The sequence below is a fragment of the Vulpes lagopus genome, chromosome 19 (genome assembly GCF_018345385.1).
Source record: "Vulpes lagopus strain Blue_001 chromosome 19, ASM1834538v1, whole genome shotgun sequence".
Lineage (NCBI taxonomy): Eukaryota > Metazoa > Chordata > Mammalia > Carnivora > Canidae > Vulpes > Vulpes lagopus.
Genome location: NC_054842.1, coordinates 29,442,657 through 29,463,027, shown reverse-complemented (window position 1 = coordinate 29,463,027; position 20,371 = coordinate 29,442,657). Strand labels below are relative to the sequence as shown.

The following is a 20,371-nucleotide window of genomic DNA, read 5'->3' as shown; positions in this document are numbered from 1 at the left end:
CCTAACTCTGGCTCCCTCACAGCATGGTACTCTCAAAGTAGTAAAAGTCTTTGCGTGACAGTCCTGAGCTCCAGGAGACCTAAGTAGAAGCTGACAGTCCCCTTGAAGCTAGGCCAGCTACTAGGCGTAGCATAGCCCATGCCAAATGCTGTAGGTTAAAGAAGACACAAAATAGCCCAGATTCTAGGAAAAGGGTATAAATTAACCCCCCCTTTTTTTTAATTTTTTTTTTTAATTTTTTTAATTTTTTTTTTTTTTTAATTTTTATTTATTTATGATAGTCACAGAGAGATAGAGAGAGAGGCAGAGACACAGGCAGAGGGAGAAGCAGGCTCCATGCACCGGGAGCCCGACGTGGGATTCGATCCCGGGTCTCCAGGATCGCGCCCGGGGCCAAAGGCAGGCGCCAAACCGCTGCGCCACCCAGGGATTCCCCCCCCCCTTTTTTTTAAAAGGAGGAGTAGAAAAGAACTTGAGCCCACATTAACCTGTCTCTTGTCTCAGTAAGGCCTTCCTAATTAATCCTATTTAAAATTTCCAACCCTGCTAATGTTTCCTATCCTTAATCTTGCCTTATTTTTCTGTTATGTTCACTGCTGTATCTTCAGCAACTAGAATAGTGGGTGACACATTATAGGCACTTTATAAAAAGTTATAGAAAGGAGGAAGGAGCGAAAAAACGAAGGAAGAACTGGGGTAAGTGAACTATGACCCTCAGTTTCCTCATCTGCAAAATGAGAATAACACTCCCTTCATTCCAAGGTTCTTGTGAGAATTCAATGAGATCAGATATATAAAATATTTAATAGAGAATGTGGCAAATACTTAGTAACTATTAATTTGAGTGGCCACTGGTTTCACTTAAATCATAAAGTAGATTTAGACACTGTCTTCCTGGGCACCCCTAACATTCTGACACTGGATGAATTGGACAACTTCAAACCAACTAAGGCTTCACTCTCCAAGATAATTGAGTTTAACCACAATGGGAGAGTGAAGATTTGATGGAAGGGGCAGGAGTCATTTATTCTAAAAATGAGTTTCCTTTTGAAGTGAACATCAAAGTTGTTAGAAAGATCCTTAATAAAAATGAGCATCCTGAGGGGTCACTATTTATATTTCACCAAGCAGGGAAACCTCATTTGAGTGCTATCATTTGCTCCTTAATTGATTGACTATAAATAGTAATCCAGTCATTTATTTCCACTCAAAAGGCCTCCCAATTTGTTCATTTGAGCATTAAAGCAATACTAATGCAGATTTTCATCTCCTCTCAGCTGGAGAATCACATTTTTTTAGGAAACATCCAGACATCCTACCTGCTTCTGTTTCTGCATCTGTCTTTGCTTCTTCCTCTTCACAGAGTCATTGAGAATTAACCCAAGATATCATTGTGGGGTGGTAAATGTCCTGGGGTCCTAAGAGAGGCAAGTGGAATAAAAAACAGCTAGAGCACAGAACTGCGAAGTTCCTAAGTACAGGTGTGTCAGCTGCCTCAGGTACTGGTTGAACTTGACCCAAACCCTTCCATGGCCTCTGGGTTCTAGAGCCACTCCCTCCCATCACCAAGTGATAAAAGTGCTCAGAAGCTTCCTTTCTTATGGAGCTCTACTTCTGTGACCCCCAGTCTTTTTTCCTGTAGTGCCATTCTATTATTCCAGACAATATGCCCAGGCTTTTCATGAACTCTTATTTAAAACTTCCATTTTTTCTCAAATGTTTTGTGACTTTGGTAACCTGATTATAAATGAGGGTGGTCATTGAAGTGGAATCACTCCATATCACTCCATACCTCATTTCATCTACTGTACACTCTTCCCTGTCTTCTTTTCCCTGACTGCTTCCTCCCTTTTTGAAGAAAAAAAGTAAATCTTACCCCCAGTTTCAGGCTTGCAAATTCTGCCCTCATTCAGGCCCAAATGGCTCAGATTCTACCCCTAAGTGGACTTACATCTTCTCAATGAGGAAGGTGTGTCTCTTCTTTCAGGGGGTTCTTGCCAAGAAAAAGAAACCATTTCCCTGAATCTCTTACCTTTGCTTTGACCAAGCTCATACCCCCATCTCATTCACCATCCCTTCACTCTAATCAGCACCTGAAATCACCTCATGAGAATGGACTGAACTAGTAATCTCATTTTAGAGAAAAGGACGACTACTATCTTCACTTCCAAATTGCCCTTTTGAAAATAAACATTTGTCACATCTTGAATCTTTCCTCAGAATGATGTGTTTGATTGCTCATGGAATGCAAATGAGAACTTCCAAAGCCTGGCTTGGCAAATCATCCTTAAGAACAAAATGATTTACCCACCCAATGAAATATACAAATGGGTATGCACCCTACACCTTGAAGGTGACTGAGGTGATCTAGGCAATGAAAATGGGGAAAGGTCTAGGCTTTCTCCTACATGTGGGACTAAGATTTAAGTCACCTAAAGTCTAAAGTAAAGCTTTAGACTCACATCATGTGGGAATATGGGTTTATTTAGTGAATGGGGAACTGTCAAAAGTTTTGTTTTTACAAGCAATTTAAGAAAAGCATCGGATTCAAATACCAGATCTGCAACTTAATAATTAAGTATCCTTCCCTGAGCCTCTTTTCCCTCCTCTGCAAAACAGGGGGAAGGATGCCTACTTTACAGGTATATTGTGAGAATTAAATTATATAGAGATATATAAGAAGGTCTCAAAAAATGTCAGTCTTATAATTTTCTCCCCTAAATCAGATAAAATCCTGTAGTCATAACTTAGCCTTCACTATCATGCATTTCATTTCAATAAGATTATTCTGGAATTAACAGCTATGGTGGTGGCATTTTGGAATTGTTTCAATCCACACTATTTTCACTCTGACCAAGATGCATCAAGGTTGCTAGTAAGATTCTTACATAAGTGGGTTTCATAGCAGGTCACAACGACCAGGCCTTCTCTTTGTAATGGAGGAAGTACTGTTTCAGAAGTGGCAAAGCTATCTAAGGTTGATTCTGTAAAATGAATACCCGAAAAAGCCATAACATTGATGACCTTCTGCCCTCCACAGCACTTAAGGTACATTAGAGTGCAGTCTTTGGAATAGCTAGTGAAGTGCCTTATAGATTTATTTGCATCTATAGGAAGAATGGTGCTGAAGTTTTCTCATTTCTCATTAATGTTAATCACTTCCTTAAAGAATTTCCCTGCAGATATACTTTAAAGAATCTATAAACTCTCCTTAAACCCTTATGCAATTTTCTATTTATTATCCTAGCAATGATGAAGCAGTTGACATTGCCTGATAAATAAAACAGAGTTAGTACTTTACTGTAGTTCCATATGTTTCTCCCATTCTTCACTTTTATTTGGGATCTGATCTAATATCTTGCTTGGGCCAATCCCATGTTGGTGAAGGTTCTGATGAGAGCCTAACGTAGCAGAGGAACATGGGATATTAAACCAACTCTGCATAAATGGAAGCTTTAACCTGTAGCTTCAGAACCAATTTGTTGCCTGCCAGGCTCAATCGCTTTTTAGTATTCATCTGACCTGTTCCCTGCTGCCCAGTGACCTGTGCTGACTATGATTCTTGACTTGTTCCTTCCTTCTTGCTTGGCTCCTTCAGTTTTCTGCCATTCCCATTATCTAAGTAGGACTGGCTAGACTCCACTGGTATCCCAATCTAGCTCATTCTCTCTTTGAGTTAGGCATGCTTCAGCTTCCAATCCTGGGCCTCCAGTTTAGTCTCTTGCTATTAAATGGATAAATCCCCAAGAATTGTCATTGATGGCCCAAATGGGATTTCGTAAGCATCTGCCCATCTCCACTGGGGTGGCCCTCTCCTGCTGTACCCTGGCCAAAACTGAAGCTGACCAGCTGCCTTCCTCCATTTATCCTTATCATTCCAAGACAGAGCATGGAGGGATAATATGAAATTTACCTTTCTAGGTGAAGACACTTTGGAACAACAGGGGTAGCAGCAAAGTAGAAGCTCTACCCTATAATGGTATGCCTAGATCCTGGCTGTGGACAGCGAGAACTACATTCAAGTAGGCTCCTCTATGAGCATAGTGGATGTTGAAGCTTAAGAATTGATGGGGTGAAAATGGAAGACTGAGCTAAGAACAACTATAAAGAAAAACCTACCCTTTTCTCAGAATCTGATAAGGGAGGACTGAGCAAGGGAAAAATATAATTGTTAGTTTTACAAGGTTGTTTTTGCCTTAGCATTAATGAATACTTGGAGGCCTAATTATCAAGACAATGTTTGTTTGTTTTTTTCAGCAGCACAGCCTCTTTTTATTAACCATCCTCCCTGGTATGAATGTGCACAAGTAGAAACAGTAAAATACCCTGGAGGGGAGGGCAGGGCAGGGGGCTCCTGAGGTTAGGCCAAGTGGCTAGATTCCTGATCTTTCCAAGACAATATTAACACTTCTTTGTGTTTGACAAAAGAGATGCCAAAGTGTTTTAAACACCAAAGCTTTGTGGCATTTTTTTAACCCACTGTCTGTAATGGACACCCATAAAATCCTACTGTAATGCTCAACGCTGCCCTTGGTGGTATGATAATTATTGCATCAAGTGGACTTAGATGAGTTTATTGTCATTTTCTCAAGAGGGAATGGAGATTTTATGCAAGCATACCATCAACAATTTCTCTTGGACATGGCAGGGAGTTTTGCATTTTGAAATTGGATTGGAGAGTCTCTCTGGAAAATGTTTTACTATACTAGCAACTCTGACAGTCTCCAGAATAAGAATGCCTAATGTGATGGGACAAATGATCCTAATATGATTTATTTAATAATGATATAATAAAGTAGACAAGTGGCCTTTGTATTTAACAAATCCCATTATAAACACACAAAGGAAGTAATCAACACTAGAATGTGCAAATTCTGAATAGATCTGATGCCTGGCTTCTGAATATTAAGAAACTTGTCAAACTTACTGCATCTCCTAGCAAGGCAGCTCTCAGATTTATAGCTCCTTAACAGTAATCGATTTGTAATTGTTTTGTATTCTTTCATCCCTGCAAGTTGTAATGGAAGTAGTGGATGGAATATCAATTAACTCCTTGAGGTAAATATGAATAAAATCAGTGGTAGCACTTTGGGGATTTTTAAATATTTTTTTTACAAATTTACAGAAAGAGGAAAGAGTTGATTGAATTTAAGTAATGGTCATCTGTCACAGGCCCATGTAGCTATTTTCAAAGTAGTTGCAACCATTTCTTCCTCCCTGTGGAGGTTTGATGTTAGCTTAGTATGTGTGGTCCTGTAGCAAACAATGCACTCACAGTGACTTTAGTAGCTAGTAATTCTCTTACAGTGGATTTAAGCTAAAAGAAGTAACTTCCCATTTCATCTATTAAGGAGTTAGGTCCACACAACTGATGAAAGAAATTGAAAAAACAAATCTTAAAATTGTACTCTTTAATCACTATAGTTACTTGATAATGGAATGTGTGTGCCTGTTGGGCACTACCCAACTTCTCAAACCTTGAAATAATATTTGGATCATACCACTCTCATCTCCTGTTCCATATTTTAGCAACTGCCAAAAATCTAGTTTCATGAGGATATCACGACATTGAAAGAAATTTGGTATGATCAATGGTTGAAATGCAAACTACTTCGAATTAGTAGGTTGCAGGATAACCAACAGATGTCAAATATCCCTGAATTTCTCTCGAAAATATCCATGTTGCTCGTGAGTTCACTGTGGTGCCTCAGAGTACTCTAGTGTTTAGTTTAGAGCAATGATCTATATAGTTTCAGGTCACAGAGGCACCAACCTTATACAAATCCAACTCTACTATTTTGCCGCTAGAAACTATTCTTGTGTTCAGAGTTACATAAATTTAACACAGCATGGTCCCTACATGTAAATCAATAAGTTCAACTCACTCTTAAAGAATCAGAATTGATTCCAACATGGGAAGAAAAGGTATTGTTTCGGACTCACTGAAAGATATTATATCTATATTTTGCACATGCTGTGAATATTTTTTAAATTGTTAAAGTTTTCTCAAATACATGATACTCATACACACAAATATACATATGTATCTGTATAATTTTATATATGTAAATATGTAAGTGTGATGCCATCATCACCTTTTTAAGAGTAGTCTCTCTTTTTCTTGTACTTTCTTACTTGGTTCCATCTTTATCTTCCACTGTCTTTATTTTTTTTTAAGTTTATTATTTATTTATTTATTTATTTATTTATTTATTTATTTATTTGAAAGAGAGAGAGAGAATACAATCAGGGAGGAGGAGCAGAGGCAGAAGTAGACTCCCCACTGAGCTGGGAGCTCAATGCTGGGTTCAATCCCAGGATCCTGGGATCATGACCTGAGCAGAAGGCAGATGCTTAACTGACCTAGCCACCCAGGCACCCCTTTTCTCCCCCTCTTTTTTAAAAAAAGATTTTATTTATTTACTCATGAGAGACACACAGAGAGATAGGCAGAGACACAGGTATCGGGAGAAGCAGGCTTCATGCAGGGAGCCCCATGTGGGACTCGATCCTGGGACTTCAGGATCACACCCTGGGTTAAGGCAGGTGCCAAACTGCTGAGCCACCCAGGGATCCCCTCCTCTCTCTTTTATAGTATCTTTTCACTCTAAACAACTTAGAATATGACCTTTTAGGTTTTTCTCTTTGTTCATGTAATCTTACACAGATACTGATATACACTAATATGGACACTGTCACTGATTTACACAATAAAGACCCATTTATATCATTTTTTGTATCTTGCTTTTTAAAATAAGAAGTACCTTGTGAAAACCTCTCCAAGTCAGTTGATACAGAACTATTTCATTCTTTCAAATATCTGCATAATATCCTATGGTGTGAGGGAGACACAGTTTATTCAGCCTTGGTCTGGTTGGGGGCCATTCATCACATTTTCCAATTTACCTGGCACTAAAACTGTGCTGCAGTCCACAACTTTGTTCATATTTTTTCATATACCAGTGGTTTTATTTCTAAAGGGGATTTGTTCTCAGAGATTGCTGGATTGAAAGCATATTCACATTTTTAAAAATTTAAATGTTTCTATTTAGCTTTCCCTAACTGCCATAATATTTACATTCTCACCAACAATGAACGAGAGATCTTTGATGGCACATCTTAAGGAGAGTAGGTGTTATCACTCTTGAATTTTAGCCAGGCTCATGGGAATTAAATGATATCTTATTGTTGTTCCAATTTACATCTTCTTGAGTAGTAGTGGATTTTAACATTCTAAAATATGTTGGCCATTTGGATTATCATTCTGTAACCAAACCAAAATTTAAAATACAATACCAGTTACAATTGTCAAAGAAAAAAAAAAGACCCTAAATACTTAGGTGTAAACCTAACAGAATATGAACATAACTTGTATGTTAAAAACTGTAAATGTGATACAAGAAATCAAAGATCTAAATAAATGAAGACACATGCCATGCTCATGGATTAGAAGATTCAACATAATAAAGATATTAATTTCCCCCAAACTGATAAATAGCCTTAATACAATTTCTATCAAAATAGCAGCATGATTTTTTTGTAGACATAGATAAAATTATTCTAATGGCAAAAGAATTAGAATAACAAAAACAATTTTGAAAAAAAAGAAGACTAAAATTGGAGGAATGATTCTACTCAATTTCAAAATTATCATATAGCTACAGAAATTAAGACTATGTGGCATTGGCAGTAGGGTAGACACATAAACAAATGGAACCAGACAAAGAACCTAGAAATATACCTATACAAATGTGCCCACTTGGTTTTTGACAAAAGTAGCTCAACAAATGGTGCTGGGACAATGAGATGTAATAGACCAAAAAAAATGAACTTTGACCAAATCTCACACCTTATTAAAAAAATTAACTGAACATGTATAAAGGACTTAAATGTAAAGGATAAAACCATAAATCTTTTAGAAAAAAATTAGGAAGAAATTTTAGGGACTTAGAGCTACATGAAGAATTCCTAGACTTGACACCAAAGGTATGATCCATAAAAGGAAAAACTCATACATTAGACTTAATTAAAATTAAAAACTTTGGGGGACTCCTGGATGGCTCAGTGGTTGAGCATCTGCCTTTGGCTCAGGTCATGATCCCAGGGTGCTGAGATCGAGTCCCGCATCGGGCTCCTTGTGGGGAGCCTGCTTCTGCCTATGTCTCTGCCTCTCTCTCTCTCTCTCTCTCTCTGTCTTTCATGAATAAATAAATAATTTTAAAAAACTGGTGTACAAAAGTCTCTTTAAGAGAATGAAAGGATAAATTGCAGACTGTCAAAAAATATTTGCAAACCAGATATCCAACAAAGGACTAATATCTTGAATATATTTAAAAATCTCAAAACCCTGCAGTAAAAAACAAACAATCCCATTAGAAAATGGTTAAAAGACTTAAAGAGACATTTCACTGAAAATGACATAGAGATGGCAAATAAATATTTGCAAAGATGTTTGGCATCATTAGCTATTAGGAAAATGCAAATTAAGACTATAATGGGATATCACTACATACCTATTGGAATGGCTAATGACAGCAAATGCTGTGGGTGATTTGGTAAAACTGGATCACGCATACACCATAAGGGGAACATGAGATGGTGCTCTCTGGGAAAGAGTTTTTAGTTTCTTTAGAAATCAGCATACAATCTGACCCAGCAGTCGCACTCCTAGGTATTTGCTCAGAGAAATTAAGATTTATGTTCACAAAAAAGCTTGCTCACAGATGTTTATATTATAACAGCTTGATCTGAAATTGCTGAAAACAGGAAACAATGTAAGTGTTCCTTCATGAGTGAATAGCTTAACAAACTGCGTGCATCCATATCATGGAATTCTACTTAAAGATGCAGGGGAACAAACTGCTGAACAACCTCGGTGCATCTTCAGAGAATTGTGCTCAGGGGAGAAAGAAAAACCAATCTCAAAAACTTACATACTATTCAAGTTCATTTAAACAACATTCTTGAATTGACAAAATAATAGAAATGGAAAACGGATTAGCAGTTAAGAAAGGTGTGGGGGAAGCAGGGAGAGAAGCAGGTATGGCTATAAGTGGGTTAATATGACTGATCCCTGTAGTGATGGAAAATGTTCTTTCAGGGCAGCTGGGTGGCTCAGTCGTTTAAGGGTCCAACTCTTAGTCTTAGTTCAGCTCTTGATCTCAGAGTCATGACTTCAAGCTCTGCGTTGAGCTCTCCATGGTGCAGAGCATGGAGCCTACTTAAAAAAAAATTTAGGGGTGTCTGGGTGGATCATTCACTTAAGCATCTGCATTCAGCTCAGGTCATGATCCTGGGGTCCTGGGATTGAGCCCCACGTTGGGCACCCTGCTCAGTGGGGAGTCTGCTTCTCCCTCTCCCTCTCATGTGCACTCTTTCTCTCTCAAATAAATAAAATCTTAAAAAAAAAAAATTTTTTTTTTTAACATTCTGGAGCTCCTGGGTGGCTCAGCGGATTAAACTTCTGACTCTTGATTTTGGCTCAGGTCGTGATCTCAGGGCTGTGAGATTGAGCTCCCACATCAGGTTCTGCACTCAGCAGGGAGCCTGCTTCTGTCTTTCTCTCCCTCTCCAAAATAAATAAATCCTTAAAAAAATAAAATAAAAATACATTTAATTGCAAGGTTTTTTTTTTTTTTTAATCTTTTGTGACTGTTGGGGCACCTGGGTGCCTTATTTAGTTGCTTAAACAGGAAACTTTTAATTTCCACTCTGGTCATGATCTCAGGGTTGTGGGATTGAGCCCTGGGTTGGACCCCAGGCTCAGCAGGGTCTTGCAAGTCTCTCTCTTCCTCTCCCTCAGCACCTCCCTACCCCCTCACATGCTCTCTCTCTCTCAAATAAATAAATCTTTTAAAAAAGACCTTTTTTATCACTGTTATAAGTGGACTGTTTCCCCTATTTCCAATTCTGGGTACTTACTGTTAAGTAGAGAAAAGTCAATAGCTTTCTAAACTTTTGTATTTAATTCTTATATTTTATCTTTAGGCACATTACCAAATTCTCTTATTAATGCTGGTAGATTTTATTGGAATGCCTTGATTCTTTGTAGATATACAATAGTAATTGGCAAAAAAAAGGAGGTCATTTTAACTATAATTTTCAATGTATTTCAGTTATTTAATTTTCTTATTGTTTTCAAACAGTCTTTCAAATAATATTAAATAACAGTAATACGATTCTGGTCTAATTACTGATTTTAAGTGAAATGGTTTTATTATTTTATTTATTATGTTTAGATTTGGTTTGCTTGTAGTTATTTAAGTAACTTCTAGCCATTCCTATTTTACTTAATATTATTTTTCTCCATCTGAAGATATGATCACATGGTTTCTTTCCTTTAATATATTGATATAATAAATTATATTGATAAGTGCCCCGGTACTTAATTCCATTTGCATCACTGGAATAAACTCTATTTGGTCTTAGTATGTTTTTGTATACACTGCTGGATTCTTTTGACAATGTTTTACTTAAAATTTTCATATCTCTATTCCTAAATGAGGTTGGATATGTTTTTCTATGTTTCTACTATTTTTTATCAGATTTTGATATGAAATTTATACTTATTCCATAAAATTAATTGGGGAGCTGTCTAGCTTTCTTTTTTTTATGTCCTGGAACAGTTGAAGTAACATGATAATTATCTAGTCTATAAAGGTTAGAAAAATCTCAGCTGTGAACCCATCTGCTCCTAGTGCCCTTTTCAGTAAAGTTCTAGAATCACCTTCACCAGCTTCCAGCTTGTCTACAATTGTTGGTCTACTCAGGTTTTCCACTTCTTCTTAAATAGGTTTGAGTAATTTATATTTTGCCAAAACAACCATTTTCCCTTGGGAAATAACTTGCATGTAATATTCTTTTAATTTTTCCTACACCTGTGATTGTTCTTTTCCTTTTATTTATATTCCTACTGCTAGGTGTTAGTCTGTTTTATTTTACACTATTTTTCAAAGACCACCTCTCAAATATACTTATCCTTTCTAATATTTGTATTCCTCTGTCTTCTGTTTTTTGGAGATTAGCTTTTTTTTTTTTTTAAAGACTGTCTATTTACTTATTAGAGAGAGAGAGAGAGAGCTTGAGCACGGGGAGGGGCAGAGGGAGAGAGAAAAGAAAAAACTCTCAAGCAGACTCCATACTGAGTGTGGAGCCCATTGGGCGACTCAGTTTCACTACCCTGAGATCATGACCTCAGTCAAAACCAGGAGCCCTATGTGTACTTAAGCCACCCAGGCATCCCAAGATAAGCTTTTAGCTTTATTTATCTCTCCCTCTATTTATCCTTTTCCATCCTTCTTGTGATTTATTAATTGTTCTTCTGGTTTCTTAAGATGAATACCAAGTTTCTGAATTTTTATTTTTATCCTTTACTAATAAAATCATTTAAGGCTACACTTTTTCCAAAGAGTTCCATAGATTTTGATAAGTGTTCTTTTAGTTGCTTTCTAGATTGTTTGAAATTTCTTTTATTCCCCCTTTAACACAAAGATTATCTATGAAACTTTGTTTTTAAATTTCAAAGCAATTAAGCTTTTTGGTACTTTTTAATTCTTTATTTCTATTTTTATTAGATTCTTTGTCATATAAAATCTCTGCTATTTAAACTTTATTAAGCTTTACTCAGTGGCTAATTATAAAGTCAAGTTACATAAATGTTCCATAGACATAAAGAAAAACAGTCTCTTATTTAATGGGGATATGTATGTATGCGTACATATGTGAATATACATGTGTATGTATGTATATATGTATTAATTCACATATGAATTCTATGTGTGTGTATGTATACACACTTATTTTTTTGTACTAACCAATTCCTCTGTGGCCTTATTTATTGTTTATTTATATATCATATTGTTTATCTATTAAATCTGTCCATTCTGAGATAGGTGTATTGAAATCTCCCATAGTAATTGTATTTTTATAGCATTCTCTTGCATAAGTTTTATTTCACATATGTACAGATGATCTTTATGTGTGGATAAATTCAGGTTTGCATATCTTTTTTACAAATTGTACAACTTATAAATACATGGCTCCTCTGTTTACTCGGATAAGTACTTTAACCTTAAATTCCATCCTGTTTGTTATTACTACCACCAAACCTGCCTTCATTAAATTTGTATTTTACTGACTTCATCCCTTTATGTTTAATCTTTATTTTCTCTAACTATGCTTCTTATAATTTGCATTAACGAGTTTTGTTAAGCCAGTAAGACAGTTTTTGTATTTTAGTGGGAGAATTCGGTCTATTTACATTTATGCAATGACTGTTCTATACATTTTGTTTCTCCATTATATTTTATGTTTTTATTTATTTTGCATTGTTATTGCCTTTTGTTCATTTTCCTTATGTTAGCTCACATGATAAAGTCGCTATACATGTCCCCTCATTAATTTGGAATTTTTTCTTTCTAATTTTCCTTAGAGTAATCAGGAATGGTTATCAGGAGCTCTGTTTTGACATGTCAAGTTTGAGATACCTGTGAAATGTTGTCTGGAGAGACAGAGGGGGCAGCTGAATCTGTGCTTAAATCCGCTTGTGCAGTTAGATTTCTACACTTTACGTTGGCATGTGGGTTATGAGACCAGGGGGAGTGGGTAGAGGCCTTGGAGACTCTTTTTAGAGCTCCAGGAGTTTCAGTTTTGCCTCCTATTTAGCAGTTCTGAGGTTATTTCTTCAGTCTGCCCCTAAAGCGTGAACCTTGAGTATGCACACAGTCTCCCAGACCATCAGGGATGAGTGTGATTTTATTTTTAAAGCCTGGCTTCCTGGGAGTCATCTCTGAGTCATAGTAGCTTAATATTTAGCTGGTATTGGCCTGAATTTGTGCTTAATCCCCTTGAGCTCATAAGGCCTCCATGTTTTGCTGTTTTGCTGATGGATCTCTGCCTGGCTTAGGAGATGCTTTCCTGTCTGCCCCATTGTTCTGCTCTGATTGTTCCTAAATGGGTGCAGCTTAGAGTGAGCCCCAGCCATCCTAACCCACCCACCCTCTTCCCCTCAAGGACTCTCCTGGCTTTTTCTTTCCCTGGTTCTATTAAGATTCTGGCTTGGTACGCCCGGTGGCCTGTTGCTATTAGGATCATGGCACTTCTAGCCCTCTCTTAACTGCTTATCAATGAGATCTCCATGGTTTTCAACATCAAGGCATTTAGGAGAACTTCTCCAGACTTTATTCAAAATAAAGCCAGTCCTCTTTGGCAGAGCACTCCTCTTTAAGTTTTGCTTCTCAGATCCCCTTGGGCAGAACCTTTGTGTCACTGTACCAAGGTGGGGGTGGGGACAGTGAAGACAGATTTGTGTGTCTGACGTTCAGGGTGGACATCAAGGCTTGGGATATTACTTTGGAAATCATTAATCAGTCTTATTCAAAAATAGGATTAGAGACAGTGTAGAGATAAAATATAAATAAAATAAAAATAAAAAGTTAAAAAAAAGTCCAAGAATTAAGCCGTGGATCATCCCAACCTGGAAAGCTGAGCTAAGGAATTTAGAATAGAAGAGTCCTGGCTGAGGCTAGGGCCAGGAAACACTTGACTCCATCAGCCACAGGCCAGGGCCATCTGAAGCCACACTAGACAGATGGAGTTTCAGTACCTCACATGCCTTATCCTGTACCCACATTACTTACTTAGAAACATGCTTTTTTTCATCCATCAAGTTTAGCATATGCTGTTGTCTCAAGGATCCAACTGGCTCTCTGGGTAGGAAACGAGCAGAATCCTTTACCATTCTGACTGTGTTTGCTACCTTGAAGACAATCAAAGGCTGGCTGCTCTGAGGTTGATATTTGGTGTAGAAAGTGGTAACTAGGGTATGGTTTAAAAAAACAAATAAAACCTGGAACAGAAAGCTTGGCTTCAGGTTCAGCACTGCCAGGAACTGAATATGTAACCTTGGGCTTTATTTCACTTCCTCAGGTGTTAATTTCCTGGTCTTTAAAGTGAAAGCATTTGATTATATCTACCTTGCAATGCTAGTGTGTTCTGAGACTTAAGTGATATAATGTGAGTATAGTTGCAAAAGTACATGCTCAATAAATGTCAGCTTCTTTCCTTTACTAATCATAGAGACCAAGAAAAAGCTATTAAATCCATAGAGGGGCACCTGGGTGGCTCAGTCGGTTAAGTGTCATGATCCTGGGGTCTTAGGATCGAGCCCCGCATCAGGCTCCCTGCTTAGGAGGGGAGTCTTCCCCCCGCAACAACACTCCCGCCATGCGTGCTCTCTCCCTTGCTCAACACTCTCTCTCAAATAAATAAAATCTAAAATAAATAAATAAATAAATAAATAAATAAATTCACAGAATAATACCTAAATTTCCATTTTAGTTATTTCTTTTCTATCAAACTATCTGCCTACCTATAGTTATGTTGTTTCAAGGGTACCTGGATTTATTTTAATCAGATGTAGTAAGACACATAGACACAGAGATAACTCACAAAGGAAGAGATTTGTATTCATATTTCCCTAGAAACAGAAGACATGCTTCCTGCCACACCAGGCAACATGGGGAAGTACTGGGGTCAGTCAGCAGGCAGAAGGAGTGAGGGGAAGCATGCGCTAGAGACTTTACTGTGATTTTCATAGAGAAGAATGTACAAGACAGGGTAAACATATTTAGGATTGACTAATTTGAGTAATTTCAGTGAGCTCCAGAGAATAGGGGCTAACCCTGGTTGTCTGATACCTATTCCTGGGGTTATCAAGGTAGGGGAATCATGGCCTAGAGCACAACGGAGGTCACTGGAGGTATGGGCACTGGACTGGTTGATTTGCTTATGAAGAGCACGATCCAGGTTTCTTTACTGTCTCTAAGAATTAGCCAGATCAACTTCTCGGCCTTTTGGCTAAGATCAAATGTAGTATCAAGAATTAGCCAGCCCTGACAGGGACAGTCACTCTGCAGTCAGCAAGGCCCCAAGATGTCAAAGCATAAAAAATATAGAAAATAAAAAGTCATGATTAATACATTCATTCTGTTTTGTTTATGTGTATGCATATGTATTAGACCAAGAAAAATAGACCTCACAGTGGCTCAAGCAAAACCAGGGAGCTGGAAATGAACCATGGACAATCCATAACCACTAAATTTATTCTCTAGGTAATTAAAAACTATCCATTCTCTGGCCATCAAAGCCAGTTAAAAAAAATTCATATTTGGATTCAGGCATAGAATTAGAATCCCAGAGATAGAAGAAACCTTAATAATTAATGTATTTCTCACCCTTTCCTGTGTCTCTTTGTTTAAATCTCCTCTTTATTCCTGCTGAGTGGTATCTTATTCCTTCTTCAGGTTTTTTGATTATAAGAAAGGTCTTCTCTGTATGGAACCAAAATATGCTTCATTTTGGCCTCGGCCTATTAATTCCTGAAAGTCTGATGTCTTGTGATACAAATACAAAAAAATGTTTAGCCTGGCTCCCAAAACAGCTGCCAGATCAGATAAAATGTGCATGGTGGGCTTTCAGAACTGATGAAGAGCCACTTGTGTTTGTCACACATATTGTACATCTAAAGATGTCACTTATGAGAATCTGTTTTCTGTCTTGCTTTCTCTGAGTGGGAATGCCTCCACTGCGGGGTACCACAGTGTTGCCAATGGCCACCGCTACACTGAATGTCCTTCTTCTGCACTCAAGATTTTCCACAGAATAAGTGGGACCTTGGGTAGGACATCTATATTACAAATTGGGCTCCATTATACATTGGACTGCTTTGGGGTGAGTGGTATTGTATCTGGTTTAAGGCTGAAACCCTAGGACCTAGCTCAGTGCTGGAAAAATCACCTGCATTCATTAAATCTTCATTGAGGGAATGAAAGAATACATGGAAATGAGTAGAAATTGCAATTTGTTATGTGAAAAGAGAATCCAGGTATGTAACTAGTAACTGTCAGATGGGCAACATCCCAGATTCGCCACCCAGCAGGGACTGTGACGTAGAGTTAAAGCTGTTTGGTCTAAATTGACTGCAGAAAGTACTATTTTGAAATAGCCAATTGAATTTAAATTTTTAAAAATAAATATTTATATCATCGTATTTATATGAAATATATTAATATTATATATTTTCAAGTTGTAAATAAATAAATAAATAAATAAATAAATAAACAAACAAACTGTGTAAGGAGAGTCAGAAGCCTGTGGGACATATTGGAATCCACTCCAGGTTGAGAAGAAACTCATTTCTCTCTATTACTTTACCTATTTTCCTAACACTTTAATGCAAACTCCTTAAATATGTTTTGTTGGATATTAATGTATGTATTTCTGAGAAGAAAAAGGGAATTTTAAAAGTTTGGGAAATATAAGAAAAGTTAATATTTCTTTGCTGCAAAAGTCAAGAGACTTTAATCCTGCATGATAGCTTTCTAAAAAAAAGGGTAGAGTACGCAGGACTTTCAAAACTCATTTGACTGTAGAATGCTTTATTTCCAGGAGCTGTTTATAGAGTTAGTATATTATAGTGTATGCTTCAGGAATGCTGCTTGAAAGTATTAGTCATCCCATTCAAGAAACAGTCAGTGATGTCTGATTATGTGCCCCTCTCTTAGCTGACCATTCATGTCTGGCTTAGTTCAAGGACTTCTTTGACTGATGCTGGTGTAGGGGAGGCACCTGGGCTAGCCCATTTCTTGGTGTGGCCTAGTTCCATGGTGTTGCCCTTTCAGAGGATTTGTTTTTTAGAATTTTGTTTTAGATGTTGTGGGGGATTAGTTCTCATTGATAAAACCACAGAAAAAGACTGGGTGTGCCTGGAGGGCTCAGTCAGTTAAGTGTGTGACGCTTGATTTCAGCTCAGGTCATGATCTCAGGGTGGTGAGATTGAACCCTGTATCAGGCTCTGCCTGAGTATGGAACCTGTTTATGATTCTCTCGCTCCCTCTGCCTCTGCCCCTCCTCCCCCACCTGCACCCTTGTGCATGGACGCTCTCTCCCTCTTCCTCTCAAACAAAAATAAACAACCCCTCAGCTTGTGTGTGTGTGCGCACACACACACACACACATCTGTTAAAATAACATCCAGGGGGTGCCTGGATGGCTCAGTGGTTGAACATCTGCCTTTGGCTCAGGTCATGATCCTGGGATCCTGGGATCAAGTCCCTCATCAGGCTACCCAAGGTGAGTCTGCTTCTCCTTCTCCCTCTCTCTCTATGTCTCTCATGAATAAATAAAAATCTTTAAAACAAGCAGACAAACAGCTGAATGCATATGTGTGTTTTTGTGTGTGTGTTAAACTTTGATGCTAAAACACTGGGCTCTGGAACCTCTAAGCTGTGTAGTTACATAGGAAGTCATGGAATAAGAAGTGTGATGTGGTGAGATGAAGCACTGTACCAGGAGTCAGAGAATCTAGCTGGATCCACATCTCCGCTGCTAGCTTGTAGCTTCATGAATTTAAGAATAGCGTTTTAATATCTATGGGCCTCAGTTTCCTCTGCTAAATGTTGAATCACCAAAGTAGAAGAAGAATGACATCATATGACACACTAGCCACTCCTACCTCCTCCTACAAGCAGGGCAGATATTGCTAAGTGACCAGTCTTCTCACTAAACACAGAGATAGCCTCAGGTACCTTTGTAATACCACATTCCCACCAATTACTCTGAACTGAGAGCAGGATGAAAGCAGCTGCCCATTTTCATGCTTGATGAACTAAGAATCAAAGATCTGAGATTATTATTGTATATTATCAGTAACATATGCTTCATGAGAAAAGCAAAGTGTCAAGGACAGGTAATCACCCCTGGATTAATGAGGGAGTGCTTGGGCATAAGGCCGATGTGCCCCTCCCTACCCAGTGGCATGTGGAGAAGGGCCACTTGGATCATGTGACTGGTTCATAACTTGGACATTTGGGAACTGACTTACAAGCAGTATGGATGTTGGTAATTCTAAAGGAGTTGTGAAGGAGGGAATTGGAAGCCAGGGGGCTGACCCCAAGCTATGGACAACCTCCTATCGCCTCTTCCCTGCATGTGGACACCTCTTATGAGGAGGGTGGAGGCAGGCCTCGGTGTACTCACCTTCACAGTGTGCTGGCTGGTGGGCATATTGGACTTGGGATGCGTAAGCAGCACCCTGCAGATGAGTTTCTTTTCACTATTTCAAACATCAATTAATAAGAAAACTAAGGATCGCCAGTCTTGGACGACCTTTCCAGAGGACTCCACAGCTGTGACAGAGAGATGAGATGGTAGAAACATCCTGTTAATAACCAACATCTGAGTGAAGTGCAAATTGCTTTACACTTGTGTGGGATTAGCCTCCAAGCTCCTGTATGAGGAGGATCTGACAGTAGCTGCAACTTGGGGTGACCTGCAATCCAACACCTTCCCACTCCTGATTCTGGCAGCCTCTGCCTGCTTTTAGCAGGCAGGCGTGAATTTTGTGAGGCAGTTTCTGATTGCTTGATATTTATATGCCAGCTTACAGCTGGAGTGGGAGGGAGAAAGCAATTGATTTAGGACTGAAAAACACCATTTATGTTACAGAATCTTCTTATGTCCTCTTGGCTTAGAATATCCAGATTTCTCCTGAGCCATTCTAAAGTGGCTCTAGCTAAGTGGAGGAAATTTGAAGAGCAAAATACAGAAGTGGTGGGAAGAGAAAGTTTGAAGACTGGGAAAGGTGCACAGGACACTCAACAGTCACAATGAAAAGACTTTAGGGTCTGTCACCCAGCTGAGGGTGTTAAAGATTGTTTTCCTCTCAAAGAGCATTTGGAGTATTGAGTTTGAGAAGGACACTTCTTAAAACTGCTATGGTCAGAGGGCACCTAAATAGATTTGTTCTCTTCAAGAGAGATGCCATGTCCTAGGAAAAAGGTTTAGGGGAAATCCCAAGTGGCTCCATCACTTAATAGCTGGTGACTTTGGGCAAGTTAACCCCTTTGATTCTAAGTTTCTTCATATGTAAAATAATGGTAGTGGTAATCTGTAGTTGTTGGGGTGACTAAGTGGAATATTACATGTGAAGTGGTTAGGACAATGCCTGGTGAATATTAAGTACTCAGTGAATGTTCCTTATGACCGATTATTGAACACGGTTGGGGAATAGGATATTGTGGCTAAAAGGAAGTTACCACATGAGTCCATATGGCTTACCACTTTTCAAAGTCCTAAAATATCATAGAATTCACTCATCATGAGCCATCAGACTGGACACAATTTCATCTCCCCTTAGAATACAGAAGGCTCTTCTACGTTTTGCAGTATCTTGGACCATTTTTAACAGCATATCTGAATCAGAGTTCCAGCCAAAAAAAGAGATGTTAATAAAGGGACCACTTATAGCTGCATGGACAAAGTTAGAGGGATCAGCAAGGAATGCTGAGATGCTCTGGGGCTAGCAGTAGTAAAAATACACCACTAGGCTTATGGGTAGGCAGAAGTAGCAATGTTACCAGAATCCAGTAAGAGCTAGAGCCTCGCAGGGACGGATTCTAGTAGGAGGAGCAAGACAGACTGCCAAAATTGCAACATGGGGCAGGGAGGGGGTAGGTAAAACACACCAGCCTCTCTTTCCTCCCACTTTATGATCTCCTACTGGTGCTGTCTAGTGGCTGAAGGAGGCAAGCTGACAGAAAAATCCAAATGAAGCAATGCATGAGGCCAGTTTCTTATGACACAGAACAGAGCAGAAAGATCTAGAGATGCAAAGGAGAATAACCACCACATTCACTAACTCTTGTTTCACAAATTGGGAGCACACTATTAATGGAGTGCTCAGTTGAAGACATCCAAATAAATCAACCCATAATCATAATGTGGTTATTTCACTAAGTCTTCATGTCCTATAGCAAAATGAGCAATAGTCAAAATGGCAGTTTCCAAAAAAAATGGAGATGGACCAGCACACAAAGTCTGATCCAGGGGCTGGGGTGTGACCCTCGGAGTAGATCCCACGATACTTTGTGTCTTGGTCTCTGCATGCCTTGGGGCTGAGCCATAACAGTTGGTAATACAATATTACTGTTTTTCAAACTTGAACTGTGTGCATTGGTTAAGATTTTTAAACTATTGGGTAGTCTAGCTATACCATAGAATGTGTAGCTTGTGAACAGTATAAATTTACTTCTTACAGTTCTGGAGGCTAGGAAGTCTAAGATCAAGGCATTGTCAAATTCACTGCTTAGTGAGAGCCCTCTTCCTGATTCATAGACTGCCAGCTTCACACTGTGTCCTCACATGGTGGAAGGGGCAAGGCAGTGCTCTAGGACTTTTTTATAAGGGCACGCTAATCCTATTTATGAGAGCCTCACTCTCATTGAATTAAAAATTCACTTTCTGAGGTCCACTAGCCATATTTCAAGTGCCCAATAGCCACATCTGGCTAGTAGCCGCCATACTGGACAATGCA

The 20,371-nt window shown here is 38.6% G+C and overlaps 1 protein-coding gene across 5 annotated transcripts in view; it reads left to right on the top strand.

Annotated features, from left to right (window-relative positions):
* The window catches only part of CPNE4 (copine 4), a 493,898-nt gene that overhangs the window by 312,520 nt on the left and 161,007 nt on the right, over positions 1-20,371 (top strand). The window lies entirely within an intron of this gene.